A 20,138-nucleotide genomic window follows, 5' to 3' on the forward strand; every position below is an offset into this window, starting at 1 on the left:
TGTCTCTTACAAGGTGTCTTAGTTGTCTGCTGTTTCAATTCTGCTTAGAGTAAGTTTCGCAACCCCAAAACAGCGTGGTCTGATTTTCCTCTACGACTTCAAACTTGGACAAAAAGCTACCGAAAACTACACGGAACATCAACCAAGCATTCGGCCATTGATCTGTTACTGAACATAAAGCTCAGAGTTAGTTCCAAAGTCTTCGACATGGAGATGAAAGTCTTGAAGACCACGAGGGTCGTGGAAGGAAGCCACCCCTAGATGAAAACACATTAAGGGAAGCAGTTGAAACAGACCCTCGCAATACGTGAGCTTGCAGAAAAGCTAGGCACGAGCAAATAAAATATTTCCACTCACCTGAGTGCTATTCGAAAGAAGAAAAAACGTTAAATAAGTGGGTTCCGCATAAGCTGACTGAAGATCAATAAAATCGACGTTATGAGACCTGTCAAGGATGACGCTCCAAATATTCAACGAAATTAGAATCGAGGTTCTACTTCATCCACCTTATTTTCCAGACCTTTCTCTTAGAGTGTTTATTTTTATTTTATTTGAAGCACTTTGACAACTTTATGAACAATAAACGCTTTCAAAACCAGACAGCTGCAAAAGAAGCTTTCAGGCAGCTCATTGGCCATAGAAACTCTAATTTCTACAGCAGGGGCATAAACAGCATCGTTACATGTTGGCAAAAGTGTGTTGAAGCAAATGGTGCTTACTTTGATTAAAGCATGTTTTACAACACTGATTTATACTTTTCCAAACTTTGCAGTTCAGAAACAACATTTATTTCTAGACAACCTAATATGTTATTGTACTCAAATTGTCAAACATATCCTACTATACTATTCCCTATGAAACTAAAATATTACATATATCTAACCAACAGCTTTATCGCCATGTTTCAGTGTATTATTTCCTCCTAATGTGCTAGAGGGCGCCAATAAGCAATCTGTAACTCTTCGCTTGTGACAGCAGAGAAGTTTATCTGAAAACTTCACTATTTGGAACCAGCAGTCTACGCTGACTTCTCGTTTCATTGTATCAGACCAACTGACGTTAGATTCATAAAGATAAAATCAATGACAAAAGTGAAGAAAACTGTAAGCTTTGATAAATCTCAACTTGACTCTGTAATTATATTTAGGTAAGTGATTTTAATGATACTTACTTTATGGTGATACTAATTAAAATTAATATGATTTATTAATTAAAGTTGACATTTTTTGTTATCATCATTTTCATACCGTTGTTAAAATCAAATTTAAAATCAGTGTCTCTTGTGATTTTATGTCTATTCCGTAAAGAACGTGAAATTTCGTGCAATTAGTCCTATATTTCAAATAACAGTGCTTAATAGATATCCATAAGGAATCTAAATAATTTACGCACCGAAAAACCAACCCATCGAATTCCTACGCGAGAAACCGATTCAAAGTATTGTTTACGATATGTTATGTTCATATACACTAATAATACGCAAATAAGTCGTAAACATTTCCGGTAAAATAATCCGAACATTTCTAAAACAGCGAAGTTTTGTCTACTACATCGCTACAAGGTGCTTTAGCTTGCTTGACTATTATGTGGGTATCCGCTTTCGATATTCTGATAAAAATATGTACATATTTTATGTATTATATTGCAGTTAAAATATAACTAGAAAACATATTATGCACGAATTTAAATATCTTTTTAACCCAATTAAAACCAATTACTATATGGATAGATTATAAAACGATTTTCAATAATTCCTTTGGTTGGAAAATTTAGATAGATTCTTTCAGCTATACGGATCACAATCCAACTAATATCACTTTGCTTGTTGGTTTACCTTTTATTGGAGCCCAGCATGGCCAGGTGGTTAAGGTGCTCGACTCGTAATCCAAGGATCGCGGGTTCGAATCTCCGTTACCCTAAACATGCTCGCCCTTTCAGCCGTGGGGGCGTTATAATGTGACGGTCAATCTCACTATTCATTGGTAAAAGAATAGCCCAAGAGTTGGCGGTGGGTGGTGATAACTAGCTGCCTTCCCTCTAGTCTTACACTACTAAATTAGGGACGGATAGCGCAGATAGTTCTCGTGTAGCTTTGTGCGAAATTGGAAACAAACCAAACCAAAATCTTTTATTGTAACATTTATTTTGTTTTTGATACTTTTTACAGTAATGATCTCTACTTTAATCTTTCCTATAGTAATTTTTTTGTATCAGTAACAACGTTTATATGTACTAAAACTCTTGAGCAAGAAGTCTAGTGGAACTAAATCATTGAACTAATATCAGTTTACATTTTAGTTGTAGACGAACTAAAAGCAAACTAAGTTGTCGGGTTGTTGGTGATGAGCAACATAAGACTGCCAGTGGAGATAGGCTATCTGTGCTCCGCTCATGGCGAGTATTGAAACCAGATTTTAAGAATTGTAACACTTATACTTACCGTTGGGGAGTAGGGGTGGGCCCATCAGTTCTCAACTATATTTTTAAACTAATTTCTTCTGGGGTAACGTATATAATATACGCAAAAATTAGTGAATTAATTTCCTATTTCCTTTCTTTTGTCAGTTCTTCAGTTCTAGTTAGCTTTGAAACAGCTAAAATTAGTACTGAATATTTGGACTCTATTGATACTTTAAATTATAAAGGTAGTGAAAACACTCTCAAGAGAGCTGAAGTAAATAGTGTGATAACGTGTTTTTTTCCACAACAGAATAACAAACAAAACTTTCTACTGTATTTATTAGCTCAGTATGTTTCTTTCAGGAAAATTATTTCCAACATGTGAAAACATTTGTATGAGTTATTCTTCTTTTATTTTATAATTTTTGCGCCAAACTACAAAATAACTATCTACGTATAGTCGTTTCTAGCTTTAAACTAGAGGGCAGAGTGAACAGCGGCTATCTTCTGCTGTTGTCTGGTCGAATAGTCGGATTTAACCCTCATTCTTTCAGCCAAGCAACGGCACGAATGTGAGGATCGCAGTTTTATGGCAACTGGACACAAGCCACGAGAAGTCAGATTCTCAGTCCTGGAGCGCTAATTTAGTATGGAAGAATAAACGTCATTCTCGAGGCCAACAAGAAAGGGCAATTTATTTTATCAGTTTGTAAGCCTTGTGAGCAATCTCATTAAAGTTTTCTGTAAGATGTTTTGGTTACACTGCGTGTTTCATGTGATAATCACTACTACGAAAGAAAGTTGGAACTGGATTAGACTTGTGCTCAAGCCGATCTTTAGGATTTATTCCCTTAAACATTTCTAAGCAACGATCACTGATGTAGGAACAGGCTACCTTGACCATAATCTAAATGTCGACCGAAGAGAATCCTCAACTTCACAATAGGTGACATTTGTTTCTTAAGATGCTGTTAATGAATATGTTTGGTCCTTACTCAAGTATATTCTAAGACATTTCGAAGAATTGTGTATGTTTTTTTTATAGCAAAGCCACATCGGGCTATCTGCTAAGCCCACCGAGGGGAATCAAACCCCTGATTTTAGATTTCGAAGAAGCTTCGCGACCTGATAATTTATATTACCTGACACATAGGTGTCTTTAGTGGCTTATTAGTGTCTTTATCTCTGATTTTAAAAATATTTTAAATACATGTTTATGAACTTCCTACAAAATTAGTGAACACTCGTTATAAACTTAAGTATCAAAACACACGACCAACTACAGGAGTTTAGCGACCTTCCACTTTCTATAGTTAATTCAGAGTGTGATAATTCATGCTGCTACATATTTTCCAATGGTGTGGTCTATTGAGCCCTTACTTTACATATCTAATGTAAAGGTAAAGTAATTTATAATTTTGATTGAATTTTTCCATTTTTTTTTCTTCGCGCCAAAAGTACGGAAACTTTATTTGATAGAAAATGTACAATTTTTGAATTCTTTTCAAATCTCTTACTCTGATAGACCTTTACAACCTTCAATTAAGTGTTTGTTTGTTTGTTTTTGAATGTCACACAAAGCTACTCGAGGGATATCTGTGCTAGCCGTCCCTAATTTAGCAGTGTAAGACTAGAGGGAAGGCAGCTAGTCATCACCACCCACCGCCAACTGTTGGGTTACTCTTTTATCAACGAATAGTGAGATTAACCGTCACATAATAACGCCCCCACGGATGAAACGACGAGCATGTTCGGTGCGACCGGGATTCGAACCCGCGACCCTCGGATTACGAGTCGAACGCCTTAAACACCTGGCCATGCCGGGTCCTCGGAGGAGAGAATCATATAATCGATACACTTAACGTGTGTGTGTTTTTCTTACAGCAAAGCAACATCGGACTATCTGCTGAGCCCACTGGTATACTTAAATGAATTTGTTTGTTGTTAAACGCAAATTTATACATTTAACTAGATATGCTTTGCAAAATCGTGAGTGTTAAACCCGACATATAGAGTTATAAGATCCTAGATTTACCGTTGAGCCACCAGGGGTTTCATAGAATCTCGTGATCTGGAGTGTGTGGGCCATACAAATGTGTAGGCGTTGTACATATATAACCAGTTTCTACATTCTTTAGTATTTTTTGATATCATATCTATATAAATATAGATCTAATCAACATCCGTGAGTTTTGAAATTTGCGTGTTCCTTGGTGCGTTTTTTTTTTTTTTTTAAACAATTACATATAAGGGAAGCGACTTTTCAAGTCCTAACATAACCTGTCGTTAATTATGAAGTTACATAGCTTCAGTCCGTGGGACAGATACTCCAGTTAGTTATTAATATATAAATACAATTATTTTATACATTTTTACTTAGTATCGATAACAATTGATTCAAATTATCCTAAATCTCATGGAAAGCAAGACAAGACATTAACTTCTGAAAGCCCGTTCATTTGTCTGTGGTTTCACTAGATAATAGATAGGGTGAGTGGGAATCTGTTGTTTCACTAGATAGTAGACAGGGACAGTGGGAATCTGGTTAATCCATTCGGTTAATCTGGCAGGCCAGTCGTATTAAGAACCTAAAGACACTCAAATGTAATATTTTCAAATTTAAGCCCTAAACATTTGAAAAACGAAGAGTGCTTTAAGACTTTTCGATGATTCTTCTTAAGTTTCGGTTTCAGTACTGTTACGTATTATATTTTATTTCCGATTAGTTTCCGACTTGTTATGTTACGTACATTACGTATTATTATTTCAAATAACCGGAATTTTAATTTGAGCTTAATACTTAATTAAATATTAATATGTATTAAATTTATGTTATTTGTCAACAAAACTGATGAAAATGATTTCTTTTTTTTAGCACAAATATATTTTAATCCACAAACAGAAACAATACAAATACAGTTATTACTAAGTTATTACAAATGATGGTTTATATACAAGAGGGCCAGGCATGGCCAGATGGTTAAGGCACTTGTAATCCGAGGGTTGCGGGTTCGAATCCCCTTCACACCAAACATGCTCTCTTATTCAACCGTCGGGGCGTTATAACGTGAAGGTCAATCCTACTATTCGTTGGTAAAAGAGTAGCCCAAGAGTTGGCGGTGGGTGGTGATGACTAGCTGCCTTTCCTCTAGTCTTACGCTGCTAAATTAGGGACAACTAGCGCAGATAGCCTTCGTGTAGCTTTGCATAAAATTCAAAACAAACAAACAATTATATACAAGAGTTTTAATAGTATCAACTAAAAATATTGGCTTGAATTATTATACGATAGATATGATTAATGTTTTGACTTGCTTTGCGTGAAATTTACGATAAGTTTAATGAATTTTTTTAATATTTTGTGGCAATATATACGAAATGAAATAACAAAAAGTAGCAAAGTAATTGACATTTAAATTATAGGAGCTACACAGAAAGTATGCGTTCGCTTACGACTTCACCGAACCACATCACGTCATTTCCTGTCAAACTTTTAGCAAAGATTAATAACAAATTACCATCTCTATCCCAGTCTAGGAAAGATATAATAATAATAAGACAACAGTAATACTGGCGTCATTTAGTTTGTAGTATATTAAAGAATACTTGGCTAAATCTGTTTTGTAAAAAACAAAAGAACCAATTATTAACATTATTATTCGTGTATGTGACCTACACTTATTTTATAGTACAGCTATTGTAAATATGTTTCAGGTAGGGATATCAACCAGGGCAGCAATGAATGAGCAGGCCAACAGACTAAGGTCATTCAAATATCCAGTTTGAATTTTCATTACGACCACTTGGGTTTCACATTTTATAGCAAGTTCTACATATAAACCAACTAGTTCGGAGAGTATATTTTCCTGGTGAGTTAGACTCTTATCTTTTAATTCAAATATCATCCAATGTTATTAAGATTACTAAACCTTAAGGTGCATGATAAGCCAAATAAATAAGAAGAATTATCAACTAATTTCTAATCTTTCAAATCGTTCAATATATTGCACAAATGTTTCAACCAATAATATACATAAATAGAAATGGATATAGTTGTTTGTTTGTGTTTTTTACTTTCGCACAAAGCTACACGAGAGCTATCTGTGCTAGCCGTCCCTAACTTGAGCTACTCTTTTACCAACGAATTGTAGGATTGATCGTTACATTATAGCGCTCCACGGCTGAAGGGATGAGCATGTCTGGTGGGAATTCGAACCCGCAACCCTCAGATTGCGACTAGAGCGCCCTAACCATCTGGCCATGGCGGGTCCAGTTATAGTTGTGATTTTAGATGCATAGTTTCATGCCACTTTAAGACATCAAGTGGAATGATTATTAACATATAAATATTTTCTTACAACCAAGAATAAATATTATTTCTTTGTTCTTCCATGCGAACGAAAACTAGAAATGGAAATACTGGTAATTCATTTGATTTAAGTTTTCAGTTTATAATTTGAATAAAGTTGAGCTTCAGTGTGGACCAATGGATATCGTATAATGTGGGGAGTATCGAGATACTATTCTATGATTGGTTGATCTAGCTAAATATAAGCTCAATACGTTATAGTATTGGTTGATTGTAATATCAGTAAGAGTATATCTCTCTGTTTGGTTAACTCATTTTGTTCAAGCAGTTTTTACAAATATAATAATAAGTCTTGTTTCTTGAGTTGTTTTTATTTCCGATAGTCTCACTGCTGCAGCGTCCCCTTTGTTTGTAGCATTTAAGTCTAAAACATTTTAGTGCTTTTCAAAATGTATTTATTTATTACTAATGCTGCTTCTGAAAATAGTTTGATTCAGTATTTTTTTAAATATTTCATAATAGCAATTAACTTTGTCTCAGCAGAAGCCTTTTTCGTCGTCTTAGTTTTTTGAATATCATATGTTATAGATCTCTAATGTTTTACCCAATTAACTATTGTAACATTATAGAGTGTATTTATTTTCTGATAGAAAATATGAGGGACATTCGTTATTTGATAAATAAGATAAGGAAAATTTTTGCGAATAGTGCTACCTACGTGACTGGTCGTTCCCATTCAAACATAGAGAAGGTAGTAATTATACGAACATATGAACGAAAGAAAAGAAGAATAGAACCATTCGTGGCTAAAGAATGGAACTTGAGCTATTTAAACAAAACAAGGGAAAAGTTGGAATTAGTTGTCGAACATATAGCAGGTGTCGTTGCCAATTCTAAATGAATGCACTAAATAACACAGTAGAAAAGTTTAAATCTTTAACACAAGTTTATCATAAAGATTTTAATTAAACTAGTTGATATTTCTTACCTGAACGGTAGGTGGGCTAAATGGTAAGACAGGCGATTCAAAAATTCAGACGTAAATATATTTTAATAAATCGTATATGAGAGAAAGAGAGACAGCAATCACTCAGCAGCACTCGCCGCCTACGCGTTTCCTGAAACGAAATAAAAGAATCAACTGATACTACTGTAGCTTACACTTTAGACCTTCCGATACAAAATCCATCACTCCAATCACTAGGCCACGGTTGGTATTTCTAATTAAATAATATAAATATAGTATTAATTTATTTTACTTTGTATAAAAACATGTACAGTTATTTCTTTATTGCTCTTAATTAACAAGCTCGTTGTTTATAATGCAAAAATTCTCTCTTTAACTTACACATTTGTATTGATTGCCTTATCTACAATAAAGTAAATATAAACAAAACATATTTTGTGTCACCTTAGACGTATGTTATTGTATGACTGCACATCATACACTTATCATTTGATATAATATAAAATGCATCCTTACTTCGTACAAGGCATAGTCTCAAAGTAGCACCAGTTGGTCAAAAATTGTTTTGTAAAAAAAAAAAAAAAAAAAAATATAGATGACCAATCATAACAAAACAACAACTTGATTACCTCAGTATTTGATTCCATCATTATCTCCACGATTAAAATAAAGATTATTTAAACTAATCACCGCGTCCTTTACCCACATGGACATAATCGGGTGGGTTTCCTATTATAACCCACTAGCGTTTCTATACGTATAGGGATTGTGAAATGAAGAAATGAGCTTGTTATTCAGGTGTACATACACTTCAGAAAATAGAAAATCAAGGAACAGAATGACGGGAGCAGCCCTGTCTTCATCTTCTTTACGTACACCTGATTACTTTTGTTTATCTTCGCCTTCGCATGTAGATACGTTTGTGCTAGTCTTTGTATTCATTTCCAGATCCTGATATAGAAAATTCGATAGATACACTGATGTTAGAGGATAATATTTTGTCCATTGACCCGCTTTAATTCCCATTTATCTAGGAGAAAGAGAAAATAAATTTAGCTCAGACTTTGTACACCAACAAGACTATTCATAAGGTAGAAGGAACATAATTACTTGTGAAAAAAAATCGGGGTTCAGTGTTCTCTGTTTCTTGGTATTAGAGTTTCTGAATGTCGGACCGTTGCATTTCTTTATTTTATTAGGTGGCCCCGCATGGCCGGATGGTTAAGGCGCTCGCCTCGTAATCCGAGGGTCACGGGTTCGAATTCCCGTCACATCAAACATATTAGCCCTTTCAGCCTTGGAGCTTTATGATGAGACGATCAATCCTACTATTCGGTGGCAAAGGAATAGCCCAAGAGTCGGCGGTGGGTGATGATGACTAGTTGCCTTACCTGTAGTTTTACACTGCTAACTTATGGACGGCTAGCGCAGATAGCCTTTGTGTAGCTTTGCGCGAAATTCAAAACAAACCAAACCTTTATTAAGTAGAACAACCTGTGTCAGCTATTAATCCCCTTTTTTATATGTTGCTTTTCACCATCAACAAACAGTTTCCTTTGTACGACAAATGATGCTACATTTGTGTGTTTTCCTAATGCCAATGTGTCCCCCGCTGGGACAGCGGTAAGTCTTCAGATTTACAACGCTGAAATTAGTGGTTCGATTCACCTCGGTGGACATAGCAGATAGCCTGATGTGACTTTGCAATAAGAAACATACCTAATGCTTTTGCTTCCTTTTTCAGAAAGAGAATGACTGAATAAAATAAGTTCCTAACACTTCTCCCAAACTGTGATCTTACTGCCATTCGGTACCTGCAAATATGGTTTTTTCCCACTTTATAACTATAATATATTTTATAAACCACGTATGACATATAGTAAAGTATTCTTATAACGATGACAGAAGTGAAACATAATGATGAGTTTCCTGTGTTCATGTGGTATTTTCTGAATGATGTCATGTCATCACAATAGCCTTGAAACTATATAAACCAACGCCCCAAGAGACAAGAAGATTATTATAGGCCTGGGAAGCAACAATTGTGATTAACAACAACTATTCGGAAAACTACAGAAGTTAACCAGAAACATTTAGAGATTTCGAATATTACAAACCGTTTACTTTCAGTGAATTACTTTGGACGTTATTATTTTTACGAATACATTAAATAGTTTCACCACGAAAAATCATCTTGTAAGAGTATGAGGCTAAACAAGGATAGAGCTAGGTAGCATTCCAGTCAAGAGAAGAATACCTATGTATCAACATAAAAGTAACTCGCGCAGCTAGTGGACCTGGATTGTTGATGAAATATTAAGTTCTAGATCGGAGCGTTATGATGATACGGTCAATCCTATTATTCTTTGGTAAAAGAGTAGCCCAAGAGTTGGCGGTGGGTGGTGATGACTAGTTGTTGACCCTAATTTAGCAGAGGGAAGGCATCTAGTCATCACCACCCACCGCCAACTCTTGGGCTACTCTTTTACCAATGAATAGTAGGATTGACCGTCTCATCATAACGCTTTAAGGCTGAAAGGGCTAATATGTTTGGTGTGACAGGGATTCAAACCAACGACCCTCAGATTACGATGCGAGTGCCTTAATCACATAGCCATGGTGGGCTCAGAATTGTCAATAAGTTTATAAAACTCTTGTATATAAATCGTCATTTGTAGTAGCTATTAGTAATATCTTTTATTATAAATTATACTTTTTTGTTTGTTTATATGTTAACATATATTTATGTTAAAAAAAAACACATAAATTTGATACATATTAATATTTAATGAACTTCTTAGTTCAAATTCAAATTTCCGGTTAAGTAAAATAGTAACACGTTAACATACATAACATAATAAAACGGAAGGAAACTCGTACGAGATGTATTATAATATGTAACACTATATAGTGTCTCTAGAGAAGAGGCGATGACTGTTCTACCGTGTGGCTTTCTAGTCTTTTTAGAACAGTCATTAGCGAAGGCCTACTAGACCCATGAGAAAGGTTGGTATGACACAACTCTAAGATGAAAAGAAGAAATATACTGTAGCGACACTTACCACAAAAAGTGTTAAACCTAACGTTGCATACTATCAGTAAACATACATTTGTGTTTTGTTTTTATGTTATTATTGTGAAAGTGCTCTTGAACAAAACAAGTAAAATTATTACCAGCTACAGTTGTGCATGACATATGTTAATAACCAAACTCTCTAAAACAGGCGTAATCAACAAGTATCTTGATGTTTCATGTGAAACATCATTTCAAATAATCCTTTGCCATGGGATTTAACTGAAATTAATGCTTGGGATTTTAAGGTATTCGTCATATTTAAGCTTTGAGTAAAAAAAATAAAAGTTTATAAAATAACTTTGAACATGGTATCACATTTTATACACGCAGTCAAGTAAAAAAAAAAAAAAGCAAGCCGAATAAAGTAATGTAATCAACATAAAGATATACTAAACAGAAGTAAGTTTAAGGCAAACATTCATTTTTAAACAAATCAACTTAAAACAATGTAGACTAGCAAACTTGCAAGTTAAAATGTTCCTAACCCTTCTTTTTGTTTTATCTGTGGTTTAAATGATGCAGTAAGTACAGTTTTGCTTTCGGTTAATTGAACTGTAACATCTCGCTATAAATACAATCCATTATTTGTGTGTGTCAGCATCCATTAGCCAGTGATGGCTTGCTCGATTGCCATACTTTTTAGTAATTGAAAAATGCCAGATAGCGTAAATACTAGCGTAAATAGTATAAAGTAGAATTTAATGTAGCCGTATGGAATACAATAAAGAAAGATAAAACGTTACTTCAAAAGAAATGACCGTGTTGTGTTAACGTTCTGCAGTAAACATGTTATTTCGTATAAAGATCGTTCGATTTCGTCTCCAGGACGAGTTTTTTTTTCATTGAGTTATTTTTCTCTGATGACGTTAGTTTTGTGACGATGATGTAAGAATTTATGAGTGTAGTTTTCATTAGGCACCATTTTTATATCCTGAAGATTTACCTGTTTTGTCTTATAACATAAAACTGGTGTGCACTCTTTTAACATATATCATAATGTGTGCACTTATTTATCGTATAACATAAAGTAGAGTGCAAAAATTTATTGTTACACTCTGAATGGTATGAAAAAAAATCGTAAAGCAGTTTGTTAAAAATTTACTCCTCAGAGATTTTCATACATTTAAGTAAAAGGTTTGCCAATATTTTATTACATTGGACACGTACGTCCTCAAAACAATACAATCTTACTTTACTAACTGTTAACTACTATTGTTTCAATTGTGTTCATTACTGAGACGGAAGATAAATCGCAATGTACGCCACAGTGTTTAAATCCTACCTGATTAATTGTTGAAACCGTGGTTAGGAAGGTAAGACGTAGAGCATAGATACATTGTGATCATTTTGTGTGTGTGTATGTTACTTAGACTGCTAAAAAAATACATTAATGCGTAATTGGTACATTTAGCCCACATAATAGATTTTCTACACATATTTCTTACTGAACGTATAAAGATCATGACAAACTGTCGGCCTGGCATGGCCAGGTGGGATAATCTTTTGGTCAATCCCACTATTCGTTGGTAAAATAGTAGCCCAAGAGTTGGTGGTGGGTGGTGATGACTAGCTGTCTTCCATCTAGTCTTACATTGCAAAATTAGGGATGGCTAGCGGAGATAGCCCTAGTGTAGCTTTGCGCGAAGTTAAAAAAAACAAAAAAACAAACCCTATAGTTTTGCTGCTTAAATTAGCCTACTTTCATCCGAATCACACAAAAAAAATTAAAAACAGTCCACCTTTACTTTTAAGTGAAGTTGTACTACAGATTTTCAGACCGATAGCTCACGTGACTTTTTGCGTATGCGTGCGCAAAAAGTTTGGTCTACATTTAACGGTTTTTGTTGAATAAATTTTGCTCATGTAGTTTATATTTAAGCCAACTTACCACTTAATTGAGGTTCGGCATAGCCAAATGTGTTAAGGCGTGCGACTCGTAATCTGAGGGTTGCGGGTTCGCATCCCCGTCGCGCCAAACATTAAAACAAACTCTCCTGTGTTACATAACTAATCAGCATGAAGACAGAAATCATCAATTATCAATCAAACAATTAGTGATAATTTATGTTAGTACTGTTACTGAGAATAGCTTAAGGTGACGTAATTTTGAACAACAGAACTAACAAAATTAGATAAATCAGAGACTCGCAGGATTAACATGTCAGATTTATTTCAGTTTCGTTTTCTGCACTCATGCTTTTCTTCTCTCTGTTTGGATAAACAATAGAAATCACTGGATCCTCTTTTAATTTTGAGTTTTAGAGAAATTTGATTGATTTTTCCAACAAATTTATGAAACATGTTTAATTTCCCCAAACAATAAAGTTATCATTAAAAATATTATATATACATGGAGAATAAACAGCACTACTGCCACCAGTTCAATCTCCTACAAGTAGAATAAAAAAAAAGCAAATAACGTGAACATTTTTGAAAGGCAAAAAAGCCGCTACTATTATCAACGTTAAGGTTTAAACTGGCTTACTTTGTATTGCCTACTGATAAAGAAGAGATTCTGGTCACGAAAACGTTACCAATATCCAGTAAACAATTACGAAGATTAACATAGTGTAGTCAGAAGTCAGTAAATGTGGAAAAATATAACTGAGTTGAGCTTTAATCAGTACGAGCCACGCAAACGATGTGAATTGGAAACTATTTTCGTATTCTACGAAAAGCCTCGTCAGAATTTGATATATCAGATATAGTGTGGTTAACTTAGAATCTTTATTTGAATTACAAATAGGGTTTTTAACACTACATACAAACGTTCTCGCTTCATATGCAAACAGGATCAACCTGTCATGGCCTAGTGGTTAGGAAGCTCGGCTCTCTACATAAAGATTGATAGTTGGAATCCCGTGCCTGAACATGTTAGCCCCATTAGCCATGAGACATTTTCATAAGACACAACATTTATTATTCGTCGGTGAAGAGTGGCCTAAAAGGAGGTAGTAAGTGGTGTTGGTTAGATGTCCTATCTATAATTTATTATTTCTAAATTAGGAACGACTAACGCACAAAGACCTCGAGCAGTGGGCCCGACATGGCCAAGTGGTTAGAGATCTCTACTTGCAATTTGAAGGTCGCGGGTTCTAATCCCCATCACACCAAACACACTCGCTCTTTTAGCCGTGGGAGCACTATAATGTGACGGTGAATCCGACTATTTGTTAGTAAAAGAGCAGCCCAAGAGTTGGCGGTGGATGGTGATGACTAGCTGCCTTCCTCCTAGTCTTATCACTGCTAAATTAGGAACAACTAGCGCAGACAATCCTCCTAATTTTAATCAGAAGTCTGGTTTCTTTTATTTTGTTAATGATAGATTTCTTACGAAATTCAAAAATAAGAATAATTAATTTTAAAACCAAACACACACTGAGTTAAATATGAAAACAAATTAAACGTAATTTAACACTTTTATGATATCTATAAAGCCTAGCCGGTTAATTCTTGTTACGCATACAAATAGTGTTCAATATGAAGCATCTATCCCACCTGATTAGTTTCGACCCCAGAGATTGGTGGTAAGTTCACGGACATACAACGCTAAAATCCGGGGTTTGATTTTCCGCGATAACTTTGTACTAAAAAAAAAGAACAACCAAACGAAAAGCTTGATGTGCAGAGGGTTGCAGCAGTAAACAACTTGTTTGTCTGAAATACCAATTTTTACAAACTGGAAAAAGTACTAGTTGTAAATAGAGAGGCTTCTGTAAAAAAAAGTAACTTTATTTATGGTGTATTAATTGTATTAACTCTTATAAAGAAGTTAACATTTTTCATCATTATTTGTGATGTATTATCTCTAATAATGAAGCAAACATTTTTATCAGTATTGGTGATGTATTAGTTGTATCAGCTCTAATAATGAAGGTAACATATTGCAAAATATACTTACCTCTGTTAACACTATTGTAAATGTTGTATTGAGAAGAGGTTGAACCATTTTCAACTAGAAATGTCAATGACTTAGCTCTTTTACAGAGGTTTTTGCATCTTCCACAAGGGCTCGGCGTGGCCTGGTGGTTAAGGCACTCCACTCGTAATCACAATGTCTCGGATTCGAATCCCCGTCACACCAGACGTGCTCGCCCTTTCAGCCGTGGGGGCGTTAAAATGTGACGGTCATTGCCACTATTTGTTGGTAGAAGAGTATCCCAAGAGTTGGCGGTAGGTGATGATGACTAGTATTAATCAGCTAAATTAGGGACGGATATTGCAGATAGCCCTCTTGTAGCTTTGTGTGACATTCAAACCAAACTTATATTTCACAAACACCATTGTCTACGACCGCCTTATTGATTATACTATTATTGCGACTGTGTATATTTTTGAATTCCCAGTACCCTTCAGGTTCCTCACATCGTTTTGGGTAATTGGTCCCAAATTATTATTTCACTTACATGGTAAGTAGATTCAGGTTATGTGTTCTTTCTCTACCCATTTTTGTGACATGATTCTTATATGTTATGTATCCTTTCTACTTGCAGGTTTATTTTTCATTGTTGTTACCCTAGAGACATTACCAGACAGAGTGATTTGCACTGTTTGTCCAAAGACCACTTTCTCATTCTCTCTCTATGACCTCGGACCAGTTCTTCTTACCCAACAGTCTGTCAGATTGGAAAGGGACTCAGTTTTTCTCTTCAATTCATCTGCTTTCTCTTTCTCTCAATGTCTTAACAAATTTTGATCTTCATCAGGTTCAGTGAGGGTCTTGAAAATTTTTTTGCCTGTTCTTATACCTTCAGAGATACTAAATAACTATTTTTATTCTGGACTTTCTTTGAAAACAAAGTATCTTATGGGAGTTACATTTTATCAGATTTCCATTTTTTATGCCCTTAGCAACTCAGTCAAATTGCCCACTGGAAGTCATTATGTAGACAGGTATGTGAACTTCTTATTATGCCTTTATCTCGCATTATTTGCCTGATCTGGCAGTCTCTTCACCTGAATATTTCTGCCTACCCCCAATAGCTATCTTAACCATTTTTGCTATGTTATCCAGAGGGGAGAATATATTTATTTTTTACCTTTCGGGATCCTTCACCTTGTTTTCACAAGATCTCGCTCTGCCGAGTGTAGCCCAAAAAGATGTTCTTTTACCAAACCAATTCTGCACTACCAACTATTATTTTACTGTAATTACTACCGAATGCAAGAGGCTCTGTAGAAATGAGATTTTTTGTAAGACCACCTAGGAGTTCTTTAGGTGATGCGGGATTACTTCTCGTAGACTATCACGAGTAAGGTTAATCGGATTGAATATATTATGGTCAGTTTGCTCTCAAAATTTAAGGAACTTAGTTCACCTATTGCACTTTTTCCAGAGCACAGTTTCTTAGGATTCCCCAGTGCACATTATCCACCCTCTAGATTCTACTAGTGAAGCTATAGAGTTCTGTAGTTGTAATCAGAGGTATTTCCTTAAAAGTGTTAGAGTGCATTCCTCCACTCTCAGAGAAAGGTGTAGTTGGGAGTCCTCCTATTCGGTTCCCTGTATATCGTTTCCTCAGATATTGGTAGGAGCAGTACCAGTCTACGTGGAAGCCTCTTTGTGATGTTATTTCAGATTTGATGTTTGGTTATCTGGTTGAAGTGTGCATTGCTCTTCGTTTTTGATCACTATTGGTTCGGTACATTGTTCATGGGAAGAGTCCACCATCTCCCTCGTAATTCCAAACCAGGTGTAGATCTTTGGTTGAACACAGTTTTTCCACGCCCTTCCCATAATTCCAAGGGCAAATGGAATGCTCCTTGCTTACTTGATTGGGGAGTGAGGATGAATGTTCATAATTTCAACCTAATATAGGAATGTTCCTTTGGCTGATGATAGCATACACGATCTCGTTATTTTGAGCCTGTTGTTTACTTTGTCGTCCTGAGTCTGATGATATAGAATGCATCTATGGCTACATTTTGGGATTCGTAACGTTGTGTTCCAATTTTCCTAGCCCTCAACGAGGGATATAAGGAACAAACCCCCTTAATACTAGCCCCGAGTAGTGAAACTTCGGCTATGTGGTTGGGGTGGCCTATAGTGATGATCAGTCATATACAATTCTGCTCTTTATACAGGAACGAGGGTCTGAGTGAAGAGCATACTTGTTCTGGATGTAGTATGGTTCCCCCAACTCAGGCACTGATCTTATCTTGATACACTCATGATCTATGCAGATACTTTCTGTATGGATAATGCTCTCACCGTCCCACCACCTTCTCAATGTGAAATTCTAGCTATATTGCAATTTTGTAAACTAACATTCTCCCAGAACTGTTAGAGCTGTAACAATATCAGTCTCGAAAAAGTGCTAAAACTGTCTGAATGAGGTGCTTCTACACAATACCAGGATAGAGGGCGCATTGTCAGAGGTGAAGAGTATTGCGAGATAATTATCGCCAAGGGCAATCAACTGACTTGGGTATAAAAGACTGGAGCATACGAGCAAAATTAAGACCAATGCTTAGTGCAAAAAAGAAACACCTAAACTCCATATTCATGCTGTATTGTAGCCTACTCGGTGCATAATTCTTTTCGTGAATCTTGGTATACGCACGTTTTACTGACGTCACGTAACTAAATTGCAAATACATGTTTAATTTGGGAAAATGTTAACTTTTAAAATTATTTATGGTGTATTACTTTTATCAGCTATAATAAAGAAACTAGCTTAATTTTTATCATTATTTGTGGAATACTAGTTGTATTTAACTCTAATAGAGAAGCTGACTTACTTTGGCCACAAAAGCCCAACACAAAATCATTTCTGTGGTTGTTCGCGTGCACTACGTTATTCGTAATAAAACCGATGTTGTCACAGAGTGAAAAGAGAGTCGTGTGCTCGTTCTATAAGTGCAGTCACGAAATGTGAATCGAATATAACGAGAATGAAAGATATACTACAACAAAAGTGTGGTTAACAAACCTCGTGTTGCGTAAAGAGTTAATCTTGCTATTAAAGAAAGGAAGGTAAAATAGTGCTAATTAAAATTAGTATTAACTTTATTAAGTGATAACAAAGACATTATTTTAACTATTCCTAAGACGCATAGCTTTTGATTCTTACGGTGAAAGAAATACAAAATGTCCTCTATTTCATGAGTAAATATAATTAAAATTACGAAAAAAAAATATTTTTCTTTCTTATTTTTGAACTTCATGTGTCATACTGAATTGTAGCTTACACAGTGCATTATTCTTCTCGTGATTCATGGCATACGCACGTTTTACTGACGTCACGAAATTACAAATGTTAATGTCAAACGTCCTTTCTATGACGTACATTTATTGTCTTCTGACTGTCTGGAAGACAACATACTACTGTATGGTGGTTCGAGTTGTTACAACAGATAACACCTTCATGCGGCCGTCGGCTTTCCTTCAGAGAAAGTGTTTATCCTTTTCATTTAACTTAATTTTATTTACATTCCAATAAATAATTAAAAACACGAGTTTTCATTGCTAGAATATTTTTATAATATTAAAATAACCTTACACTAATATTTGTAATAAACTGAACGTGAGATCTTAATCTCTGAGTCATATTCATTGGTCCTTCATTCAGAATTAAAGACCTGCATGGCCAGGTGGTTAGGGTGCTCGACCTGCAATCTGAGGGTCGCGGGTTCGAATCCTCGTCACACAAAACATGCTCGCCCTTTCAGCCGTGGGGACGTCATAAAGTTACGGTCAATCCCACTATTCGTTTGTAAAATAATGGCCTAAGAGTTGGCAGTGGGTGCTGATGACTAGATACCTTCCTATAGTCTTACACTGCTAAATTAGAGACGGTTAGCGCAGATAGCCCTCGTGTAGCTTTGCGGGAAATTCAAAACAAATAAACAAACAAACCCTCAAAAATAAAATGTTCATAAAGAATATCTCTAGTTGGAAATCGACGTTTAACAATGAAAATAGCACAGCGACACAACTCTCAAATGTTCGCCTCTGTAACAACAACAGATGATTTGTACATGAATGTTTCGGGCTATACATCTGTTGAATGAAGCCAGTTTCTATTCAGTTGGATATGGGTATTGTTATTACACGAGTCTCAAATATATTTATTGCCGTTGTGCATTTTCTCATCGTCAAATTGTGTATTGAATGTACATTTTTGCTATGTTATCCAGAGGGGAGAATATATTTATTTTTGCCTTTCGGGATTCTTTACCTTGTTTTCACAAAATCTCGCTCTGTCTGGCAACAGAAATAAGGCAACTGAATAACTAGTTAAAGTCACTGATTAAACTCTACAGAGAATAAAAAATTAACACTTTTTGACACAGTGTTTTAATGAATTTAAATATTAAATGTATAGAGAGTGAAAGTTTAAGCCATTAGGCAGAGCTGTTATTTCTCTAGAACAACAGTTCTAAAACTTTGACGTCGTTTCTCTAAATTACGAGAAAAATAGCTTTATCTCAAAAACGATTTGTCAAATTGTGAGAGAAAAAATACAAAAATTAAGTCTTATTTGTCACGGTTGCAAAGGGATATCACTTAGCAAGATATACAAAAATAATATATTTCTCCCTTTCAATTTTTCTGTTATTTTTATACAACTATTCTTGCTTTCCAAACTTAAAACAAAACAGAACAAAACTCACAGCTGGTACCATGGTTTAAGAAACTCAACTGCACCTAGCGTTGGTACTTTTTCATGTTTTTTTTAAATAAATTTATTTTTCTTAATACTTTCTCATACAGAACTTATTCCATAACTAGGCGCATAAGCTGCTTTTATTCGATTTTCGTACGCTGTATAAGTCATACCAAGTTTTATAAAGACTAATCGCCTTATAAAATATTTTGAAAAACATATATGATTTATAGTTACGAAAAAATTATATTTGTCTCCCTTTTGAAAATAGAAATATGTTTTCGGGCCACTTATATCTTATGAGGCCCCAGGTTATAATGAAAATACAAAATAATGGCACATGAAAACAAAATAAGCCAATGATCAGCGGAAAATAAAAATAAAACATAATTTGAATATTTTTTACTTATGATATATTTATTAACATTATTTAGAATTTAATAAATGCTTTTCCTGCTTTTTTTATGTACAACAGCAAACAAACAAACGATTGTCTAAATCTGAGGCCCTTTTTGAGCTTCAGACCCAGACCAAATGGCCCTCCTACCCCATCTAATAAGCCTTATATATTAATGTTACTTATCAAAACTCAAGGTCATCTTCCACCAATATTTTATTTTGAATTTTAAAATAAAAGCTAAATAAAACTTGTTTTCGGGGTTATCGTAGTAAACATTGCATTGTTATTTCAGCGTAAAGCTACTTAATAGGCTAACTTGTTCTCTGTTCACCAAAAGAAACCAAACTCCGGATTGTGCATTATAATTCCATTAAGTT

The 20,138-nt window shown here is 35.0% G+C and overlaps 1 protein-coding gene across 1 annotated transcript in view; it reads left to right on the forward strand.

The window, feature by feature from the left end:
* Positions 1–996: 996 nt before the first annotated feature.
* The window catches only part of LOC143235455 (trissin receptor-like), a 37,620-nt gene continuing 18,478 nt past the window's right edge, over positions 997–20,138 (forward strand). The window contains exons 1-2 of the mRNA XM_076473648.1: positions 997–1,147; positions 6,115–6,269. The gene's annotated coding sequence lies outside the window, so the exon portion shown is untranslated. The remainder of the gene's footprint in view (positions 1,148–6,114; positions 6,270–20,138) is intronic.

Source organism: Tachypleus tridentatus, chromosome 12 (assembly GCF_004210375.1).
Source record: "Tachypleus tridentatus isolate NWPU-2018 chromosome 12, ASM421037v1, whole genome shotgun sequence".
NCBI lineage: Eukaryota > Metazoa > Arthropoda > Merostomata > Xiphosura > Limulidae > Tachypleus > Tachypleus tridentatus.